At 36.8% G+C, this 10,089-nt stretch overlaps 2 long non-coding RNA genes across 2 annotated transcripts; both read left to right on the forward strand.

The window, feature by feature from the left end:
- Positions 1-200: 200 nt before the first annotated feature.
- LOC140014934 (uncharacterized) lies at positions 201-3,908 on the forward strand. The gene is made up of 3 exons (XR_011821687.1): positions 201-576; positions 2,933-2,988; positions 3,743-3,908. It is a non-coding gene; the product is annotated as an uncharacterized lncRNA (long non-coding RNA).
- A 2,459-nt stretch (positions 3,909-6,367) lies between these two features.
- On the forward strand, positions 6,368-10,089 carry LOC140014927 (uncharacterized). The gene is made up of 3 exons (XR_011821679.1): positions 6,368-6,757; positions 9,114-9,169; positions 9,924-10,089. It is a non-coding gene; the product is annotated as an uncharacterized lncRNA (long non-coding RNA).

A 10,089-nucleotide genomic window follows, 5' to 3' on the forward strand; every position in this document is an offset into this window, starting at 1 on the left:
CAATTCGATACGAAACCAATTCTTATACGCAATCCTTTCTCGTAAACCACGGCACCACAATACCATTTGCTCTATTTCACATTTCATATCACAAACACAAACCGCAATTCCAATTCTTTCTCTGCACAAACAAAACCGCAAACCATTTCTTTCTTAATACCAAGATACCGCCTTCACAAATCTCATTTCCTTCTCTGCACAACTCCACCGAAACCACTGCAATTCCTCTCCACAACCACACCTCACCTCTTCCTCTGCCTTAGACCGAGAGCATCCGAGAGAGAGGGCTACCTGGTGAACTACATCCGTGAGCTTGGGAGGGGGAAACGTGAGCTGCCAGAAATTTTTTTTTTTGGTTCTGCCGTGAGCTGGAGTGAAACCAGGGAGAAGATTTTCAGGAAGCTTCACCATTCTGCATCTTCATCTCCGCCAACTCCAACCAACCGAACTCAAATCCACCAGCTACAACCAATCCCAGCCGCAACTTAGGAGCCAGGAACCACCGACTGCTCTTAAGCCGAGAGCAAGGAAGAAATTTCTGGAAATTTTCGTGTGAGAGATTAGCTGCTATCTAAGGTAATTTCTGGACTAATTAAGTTGATTGTGAGTTGAGCAAGCTACATCTGAGCTTGCATGTAAGGATTGTGCAGGCGGATGTTGAAATCAAACCATTAGAAAATTTCTGTTTTGGTTAAAAATTTCTGCCGAGGAGCTGGCTTGAAATTGTAGTTTTATTTCTGACTTCCTGCGACAATCTGAGTTTGATTAGGTGTTTAACTAATAAAAAACAAGAAGTTTAAGTTATCTAAGAACTTGCATGTGGATGATAGGCAGCCGGATGGGAGCTTTAAGAAATTAAGTTCGGTTATGTGCATGTTTTGGAGCTGCCGAGAGCTTAGCTTGATTATTGCAGCCTGTGTTGGTTCAATTTTGTTGTTTAAGCTTATAACCATAATTAGATAGTTAATTACAAGTTAATTAGGCTCTGCATGCAGCTAATTAGTTAGTTTAAACCAGAAAAATAAAATGAAAACAGAACATCTCTTCATGCATGTTCATCCGTGGCTTATGGGCAGATTTCTGAATTTTTGTTTTGGATGATTTTAGTTGCTGTTTGAATCTAGTTTTGAAGTGGAAATTTTTACTAGCTAGCTAAGTGTTTACATGCTAGATTTGAGTACCTAACACCATGTTCAAACCAAAGGAAAATTTGATCTAAAGTATACTAGTTGCTGGAAAATTTTGGAAGCCGCAAGGTTGAGCCAGAAATTTCAGTTTGTCCTTTGAAAATTTTATTGGTTTCTGGAAATTGATTTTATTTTTTCCCTTGGGATATAATGGTTTAGAAATACATAAGAGTTGTAAGTTTTAAGTTGTGTAAGTTGTTTAGCAATGAAATAATTGATAAATTGGAAGATGGAACCAGAAATGTTGGTATATACATCCTGGAATTTCTTATGTGATAGTCAAAGGTTGAGTTGGAATCTTAGCTTGGTTTGTAATTTTTCCTTGAATCATGATGGATGGAAATGCTTGGAATGTGTTGTTTTGGAGTTCTATAAGAAATGTATGAATGGTTGAATAAAAACATTTTGGTGTTAAAAGAGAAAAAGGAGTTTTTCACAAGTGAAAAATGAGATTTCAGATTTTCGGATTTCACTGACCAGTCTCAGTAAAATGCTTATATCTTGGTGTAGGAAAATCCGTTTAAGTTGCCGTCAGTGGCATTTGAAACTAGAATCATGGGCCTTTGTTCTGTAGAAATTTCATATTTTTCCTCCATGTGTACCGCTGTCCGTGACTCCTCAAAGTAGACTGTCCTGCTTGAATGTCCTGTTTCTTTATGAAACTGAATTCTTGACTTGGATCGAACATTTAGCTTATTTGTGGTTTGAATTCTTGATTGAATTGTGGTTGGAAGCGATTGATGTTGTCAAGGGCTAATGATTGATGAAGCCCTTGGCCATTTGAATGATTTTATACAAGTATTAAAGGGTGATGAAAGTTAATTTCTGGAATTGCTTGGAGGCCTTACATTCATTTTGATTTAGTTGAGACGTAATATGAGCTTGCCAAAACCAAGTGCTAATGATTGATGAAGCCTTGGTCATTTATTTTATTCTTGATCGGAAATGAATCTATTGAAACCTAGGGCTAATGATTGACGAAGCCCTAGTGACTTGCTATTGAAATGTGATTTTGATGTGTTGGCAAACCTGAGTTACAATGTGATTTCGAAGTGGAATCGAAATTGTGAAATTCATTTCGACCCTGTGAATTCGAGAATGTTTCAGGGGAATTACTTAAACATAGCTTGTGCTTGGCATTAAACGATAAAACTTAGTATCGTACTTTTAAGTAGAAACTCTTGCGTAAGGATTTTCTAAACTTTGCCGACTCGACGATTCCTTCTTAAGCTTAAATTAGCTTTAGTACTTTTCTTAGAAAATGATTTCATTTGTTTTAAAATCCTAGGTACTAGCTTACTTTTCTTTTCATTCCTTAAAAGCTGCCCCTGACTAGTTGTTTTGAGAAACTCGTTAAAAACGCGAGATTTCAATAGTTTTAAACAAAAGGCGTAGAAGACTTGTTCGGTAAGCAAACTTATTCAAGTAAAGCAGCTCTAGCTACATCTTTAGAAAGAAAAGTAATATAAGGAAACTATACGAAATATTTTATTACTTTTACCAGTTTTAATCCTTAGTGGATTATCGACTTATTTCAAGAAAATAATACTAGTTACCCTTCTATAAGGAAAAATATCTCAAGGAAAACTATAAGAAACATTTTCTCTACTTTTGTCAAGTCTCAACCTAAGTAGATTTTTGTAATTACTTTGAGGAAGTAAACTAGTAATATATTAGATAATCCTCTATACGAATAAGCTTAAAAATTGAATAGAGAACTTATAGTTTCAAAATTTGGTTTTTAGGATATTGCGAGGACGCGGAATTCGATTCCCGGCTTGACCTTTGAACTTCACTCTTGGTGAGTGTCCCTGCTTGTTCTATGCTTACCTGATTAATGCGCTTTCTTGGCTTGATATGTGACATTTGGAAATATGGTTTTGATCCATCGAAGTGAGCTATGTGTACTTTACCACATTAGCCGTTCGAGTGGTGACTTGCTTGAAATGTTTTCGTGAATATCCTGCTTGCACTATCGACATGCTGGACGCAACGTCGCTGGGCGAATCCCTCGACTAGTCTATAATAACCTCATGCTGGACGCAACGTCGCTGGGTGAATCCCTCGACTAGTCTATAATAACCTCATGCTGGACGCAACGTCGCTGGGCGAATCCCTCGACTAGTCTATAATAACCTCATGCTGGACGCAACGTCGCTGGGTGAATCCCTCGACCAGTCTATACTAATCTCATGCTGGACGCAACGTCGCTGGGTGAATCCCTCGACCAGGTATACTCGAGTACTACCGCTCTCATTTATTTTGTCGTGCGGGCCCGGAGCTGGGGTATGTTCGGTGGCCGGAGCTAAGAAAAATAAGAGTATCTACATGGACTTTAAGTAGTGAGAGTTGACGGAGGGTCGACTTCGGTAATTTCTGATCAAGCAAGGAGAATGGTTCCTGAGAGCCCCTGTATCCTACCTTGTGCTGTTACACGTTTTCCTATTTGTTTACTTTAATTAAAATCGATACGTGATATTTGTTTTATTTGATTGCATGTTTTGGGGCACCACTGAGATTTAGCTCACCCCACGTTTATTTGTTTTCCTTGACAGGTTCTGGAAATTGAAGGCTTTGAAACTTATCCATGTTTCGTTTTGGGATGTATTTGTATACTATGACTATTTGTGTGGGCTGTAGTGTGTTAAATTTGGATAATGTACTTTTTATTTTGGATTGCCACTTGAAGCTGGAAAATGTGTAAAACTTAATTTGGATGCTTGGCTTGATTGTTGTATTTTGTTGTATGAATTTTTTTTTAGTTGGGACGGTACGATTCTATTCCGCAGTTCGCAACGCGTGAAATGTTTAGGAGCCGTCGTTTGGCTATTTTAAATCGCTGCTATCTCTGAAGTTAATGTGGTTTTAGTGACGGTCTTCTTCGGAGGAATTGTTTTGTAATAGATTAGGTTATTCTTCGAAAGGTTTTGGGTTAGAATGCTTGCGTGAGTCCTGGCGAGAGCTGGGCAGACGGCCCGCCAACCCTTTGGTTCGCCTTAGGGGGAAGTGGGGTCGCCACAGGTGGTATCAGAGCTCTTATTGAGCTCAAACCGGGAAAAGGTTCTCGGACCATGGGGAAATGGCCTATTAAGTGTTGAGCTAACTACTATTGCTAAGGGAATTAGATATGTATGTTGGGTAGGAATCTCAAATATAGGTGATTCATGCTTGGGACTGGCCAGCTTTAGTTGTGAATCACCTAATTTTCAGATTCTTGTACCCGAGTACCAAATATTACATTTAATGGAGTATTGGCAATTGAAAAGAATTTAGTATATAGTATTATGGTGTGACTAGAAATCATGATTAAGTTTGGAAAAGTAGGATCGAAGGGACCAAGCCTGACTTTTGAAAGCTAAAAGGTGAAGAGCCAATAGTGAGACCTTGAAGATTAGTACCAATTCTGCTTTTGAGGTGAATTTGCCATGTGAGGTGAGTTCTCGATGACATTGTGGTTCCTTAAGTTTTATTGGAGGATTATTTGGGGCTAATGTTCAAAAAGGATAAAGATAACTAGTTGCTAGGTTACTAGAAAAGCCAACGTATGAAATGTTTGAGATCATTTAGAATACTTAAGAGCCACTGATGTACTTAAGTAATGATAATACTATTTGATTCGATATTAGACGTAGTAGATCTACAATTCACTAGGGAAATTTGATTAGTGTTATTAAGGGAATCCAGTGGGATTGTCCAGGACTAAACTAATGAAGGTTAAGTTGAATCTAAACTAAGGGTTAGGCTATTAGCTATGTGGTTATAATAATTTGTGTATTGTTGTATTGTTTCCTTTCATGCTTATAAAGATTGAAGTTTGAGTTATGTATGAAAATATTGAATGTATTCGTGAATTATCTAGCTTTTGAAGTTGTATGAATTTGGTATGCAATGTGACTTATATTGTGAGTATATAATTTGATGATTACGTGTTTAATTTTTGTAACGCTGTAATATTTATTAGTCCCGGGAATTAAATAATTACTAACCTGAGTGAATTTTGGTAACCAAAGTGGTGTATAGAACTATGAGATTAAAAAAAAAATGCAGAAAAAGTACCCCGATTTATTTCTTTAGAAAGTGTGAATTTTGAGGACAAAATTCATTGTAAGGAGGGGAGGATGTGAGAACCCTGAAAAATATATATAAGCCAGTGCATATTTCAATTTCATTTCTTTTATTCCTTAATAATTTCTAGCATTATTTTTACTTGTTTGCAATTAAGTACGTAAAAACAAGTTTATGTGAAAAATAATAAAATTTTCCTAAGTTATGAAATTTCTTGGTTTTGCTAGACTAAATTAATATCTTTAGAGTTAGATTAAATTTTTTTCGCCTTAGCATAAAATGTTAGAATACTTAAATTCCCTTATGCGAAATTAATGACACTTGAGTCGATAAACTTACTATCTTAAAACAAATTATTTAAATTCCAATGATTAATTCCAATTAGTTGCTAATGTTAAATGTTAATAGGAATTTCCGCGTTAAGATGAAAACCAATGAATTTTAGATAAACATGATACTAATATACTAAACATACTTAAGGCGTGAAAATTTCGATAATTATAGTCTTATCCTTCTTTGTTTTCACAATAAGTGCGTAAAAATAATTTTTATGTGCAAATTGTCACACTTGTATTAAATTATTATTTCGCTTGATTCTATATTACTAAATCGATAAATTTCGAGTTAGACTAACTCTATTTCTTGAGAATAAATAATTGGATATTCGGATAATTAATTTAATCGCTAAATAATGTTAGGAACTTTAATATTAAAGTGTAATCGATAAATATTCGATAAAAATGGTTTAAGTATACTAGTGTATAATTAGGCGTTCAAATCACACTTGGGGATAATTTTTGGTTTTAAGATTAGAATGGAGAATTTAAGTAGAGGTTAGGGAGCAAAGTGAAAAGACCAAAACGCCCTTACATTTCCATGCAAACCAAACGAAACTTCTGACCACAAGTCCAATCACCGCAGCTATTACCAATTCGATACGAAACCAATTCTTATACGCAATCCTTTCTCGTAAACCACGGCACCACAATACCATTTGCTCTATTTCACATTTCATATCACAAACACAAACCGCAATTCCAATTCTTTCTCTGCACAAACAAAACCGCAAACCATTTCTTTCTTAATACCAAGATACCGCCTTCACAAATCTCATTTCCTTCTCTGCACAACTCCACCGAAACCACTGCAATTCCTCTCCACAACCACACCTCACCTCTTCCTCTGCCTTAGACCGAGAGCATCCGAGAGAGAGGGCTACCTGGTGAACTACATCCGTGAGCTTGGGAGGGGGAAACGTGAGCTGCCAGAAATTTTTTTTTTTTGGTTCTGCCGTGAGCTGGAGTGAAACCAGGGAGAAGATTTTCAGGAAGCTTCACCATTCTGCATCTTCATCTCCGCCAACTCCAACCAACCGAACTCAAATCCACCAGCTACAACCAATCCCAGCCGCAACTTAGGAGCCAGGAACCACCGACTGCTCTTAAGCCGAGAGCAAGGAAGAAATTTCTGGAAATTTTCGTGTGAGAGATTAGCTGCTATCTAAGGTAATTTCTGGACTAATTAAGTTGATTGTGAGTTGAGCAAGCTACATCTGAGCTTGCATGTAAGGATTGTGCAGGCGGATGTTGAAATCAAACCATTAGAAAATTTCTGTTTTGGTTAAAAATTTCTGCCGAGGAGCTGGCTTGAAATTGTAGTTTTATTTCTGACTTCCTGCGACAATCTGAGTTTGATTAGGTGTTTAACTAATAAAAAACAAGAAGTTTAAGTTATCTAAGAACTTGCATGTGGATGATAGGCAGCCGGATGGGAGCTTTAAGAAATTAAGTTCGGTTATGTGCATGTTTTGGAGCTGCCGAGAGCTTAGCTTGATTATTGCAGCCTGTGTTGGTTCAATTTTGTTGTTTAAGCTTATAACCATAATTAGATAGTTAATTACAAGTTAATTAGGCTCTGCATGCAGCTAATTAGTTAGTTTAAACCAGAAAAATAAAATGAAAACAGAACATCTCTTCATGCATGTTCATCCGTGGCTTATGGGCAGATTTCTGGATTTTTGTTTTGGATGATTTTAGTTGCTGTTTGAATCTAGTTTTGAAGTGGAAATTTTTACTAGCTAGCTAAGTGTTTACATGCTGGATTTGAGTACCTAACACCATGTTCAAACCAAAGGAAAATTTGATCTAAAGTATACTAGTTGCTGGAAAATTTTGGAAGCCGCAAGGTTGAGCCAGAAATTTCAGTTTGTCCTTTGAAAATTTTATTGGTTTCTGGAAATTGATTTTATTTTTTCCCTTGGGATATAATGGTTTAGAAATACATAAGAGTTGTAAGTTTTAAGTTGTGTAAGTTGTTTAGCAATGAAATAATTGATAAATTGGAAGATGGAACCAGAAATGTTGGTATATACATCCTGGAATTTCTTATGTGATAGTCAAAGGTTGAGTTGGAATCTTAGCTTGGTTTGTAATTTTTCCTTGAATCATGATGGATGGAAATGCTTGGAATGTGTTGTTTTGGAGTTCTATAAGAAATGTATGAATGGTTGAATAAAAACATTTTGGTGTTAAAAGAGAAAAAGGAGTTTTTCACAAGTGAAAAATGAGATTTCAGATTTTCGGATTTCACTGACCAGTCTCAGTAAAATGCTTATATCTTGGTGTAGGAAAATCCGTTTAAGGTGCCGTCAGTGGCATTTGAAACTAGAATCATGGGCCTTTGTTCTGTAGAAATTTCATATTTTTCCTCCATGTGTACCGCTGTCCGTGACTCCTCAAAGTAGACTGTCCTGCTTGAATGTCCTGTTTCTTTATGAAACTGAATTCTTGACTTGGATCGAACATTTAGCTTATTTGTGGTTTGAATTCTTGATTGAATTGTGGTTGGAAGCGATTGATGTTGTCAAGGGCTAATGATTGATGAAGCCCTTGGCCATTTGAATGATTTTATACAAGTATTAAAGGGTGATGAAAGTTAATTTCTGGAATTGCTTGGAGGCCTTACATTCATTTTGATTTAGTTGAGACGTAATATGAGCTTGCCAAAACCAAGTGCTAATGATTGATGAAGCCTTGGTCATTTATTTTATTCTTGATCGGAAATGAATCTATTGAAACCTAGGGCTAATGATTGACGAAGCCCTAGTGACTTGCTATTGAAATGTGATTTTGATGTGTTGGCAAACCTGAGTTACAATGTGATTTCGAAGTGGAATCGAAATTGTGAAATTCATTTCGACCCTGTGAATTCGAGAATGTTTCAGGGGAATTACTTAAACATAGCTTGTGCTTGGCATTAAACGATAAAACTTAGTATCGTACTTTTAAGTAGAAACTCTTGCGTAAGGATTTTCTAAACTTTGCCGACTCGACGATTCCTTCTTAAGCTTAAATTAGCTTTAGTACTTTTCTTAGAAAATGATTTCATTTGTTTTAAAATCCTAGGTACTAGCTTACTTTTCTTTTCATTCCTTAAAAGCTGCCCCTGACTAGTTGTTTTGAGAAACTCGTTAAAAACGCGAGATTTCAATAGTTTTAAACAAAAGGCGTAGAAGACTTGTTCGGTAAGCAAACTTATTCAAGTAAAGCAGCTCTAGCTACATCTTTAGAAAGAAAAGTAATATAAGGAAACTATACGAAATATTTTATTACTTTTACCAGTTTTAATCCTTAGTGGATTATCGACTTATTTCAAGAAAATAATACTAGTTACCCTTCTATAAGGAAAAATATCTCAAGGAAAACTATAAGAAACATTTTCTCTACTTTTGTCAAGTCTCAACCTAAGTAGATTTTTGTAATTACTTTGAGGAAGTAAACTAGTAATATATTAGATAATCCTCTATACGAATAAGCTTAAAAATTGAATAGAGAACTTATAGTTTCAAAATTTGGTTTTTAGGATATTGCGAGGACGCGGAATTCGATTCCCGGCTTGACCTTTGAACTTCACTCTTGGTGAGTGTCCCTGCTTGTTCTATGCTTACCTGATTAATGCGCTTTCTTGGCTTGATATGTGACATTTGGAAATATGGTTTTGATCCATCGAAGTGAGCTATGTGTACTTTACCACATTAGCCGTTCGAGTGGTGACTTGCTTGAAATGTTTTCGTGAATATCCTGCTTGCACTATCGACATGCTGGACGCAACGTCGCTGGGCGAATCCCTCGACTAGTCTATAATAACCTCATGCTGGACGCAACGTCGCTGGGTGAATCCCTCGACTAGTCTATAATAACCTCATGCTGGACGCAACGTCGCTGGGCGAATCCCTCGACTAGTCTATAATAACCTCATGCTGGACGCAACGTCGCTGGGTGAATCCCTCGACCAGTCTATACTAATCTCATGCTGGACGCAACGTCGCTGGGTGAATCCCTCGACCAGGTATACTCGAGTACTACCGCTCTCATTTATTTTGTCGTGCGGGCCCGGAGCTGGGGTATGTTCGGTGGCCGGAGCTAAGAAAAATAAGAGTATCTACATGGACTTTAAGTAGTGAGAGTTGACGGAGGGTCGACTTCGGTAATTTCTGATCAAGCAAGGAGAATGGTTCCTGAGAGCCCCTGTATCCTACCTTGTGCTGTTACACGTTTTCCTATTTGTTTACTTTAATTAAAATCGATACGTGATATTTGTTTTATTTGATTGCATGTTTTGGGGCACCACTGAGATTTAGCTCACCCCACGTTTATTTGTTTTCCTTGACAGGTTCTGGAAATTGAAGGCTTTGAAACTTATCCATGTTTCGTTTTGGGATGTATTTGTATACTATGACTATTTGTGTGGGCTGTAGTGTGTTAAATTTGGATAATGTACTTTTTATTTTGGATTGCCACTTGAAGCTGGAAAATGTGTAAAACTTAATTTGGATGCT

Source organism: Coffea arabica, chromosome 10e, assembly GCF_036785885.1.
Source record: "Coffea arabica cultivar ET-39 chromosome 10e, Coffea Arabica ET-39 HiFi, whole genome shotgun sequence".
NCBI lineage: Eukaryota > Viridiplantae > Streptophyta > Magnoliopsida > Gentianales > Rubiaceae > Coffea > Coffea arabica.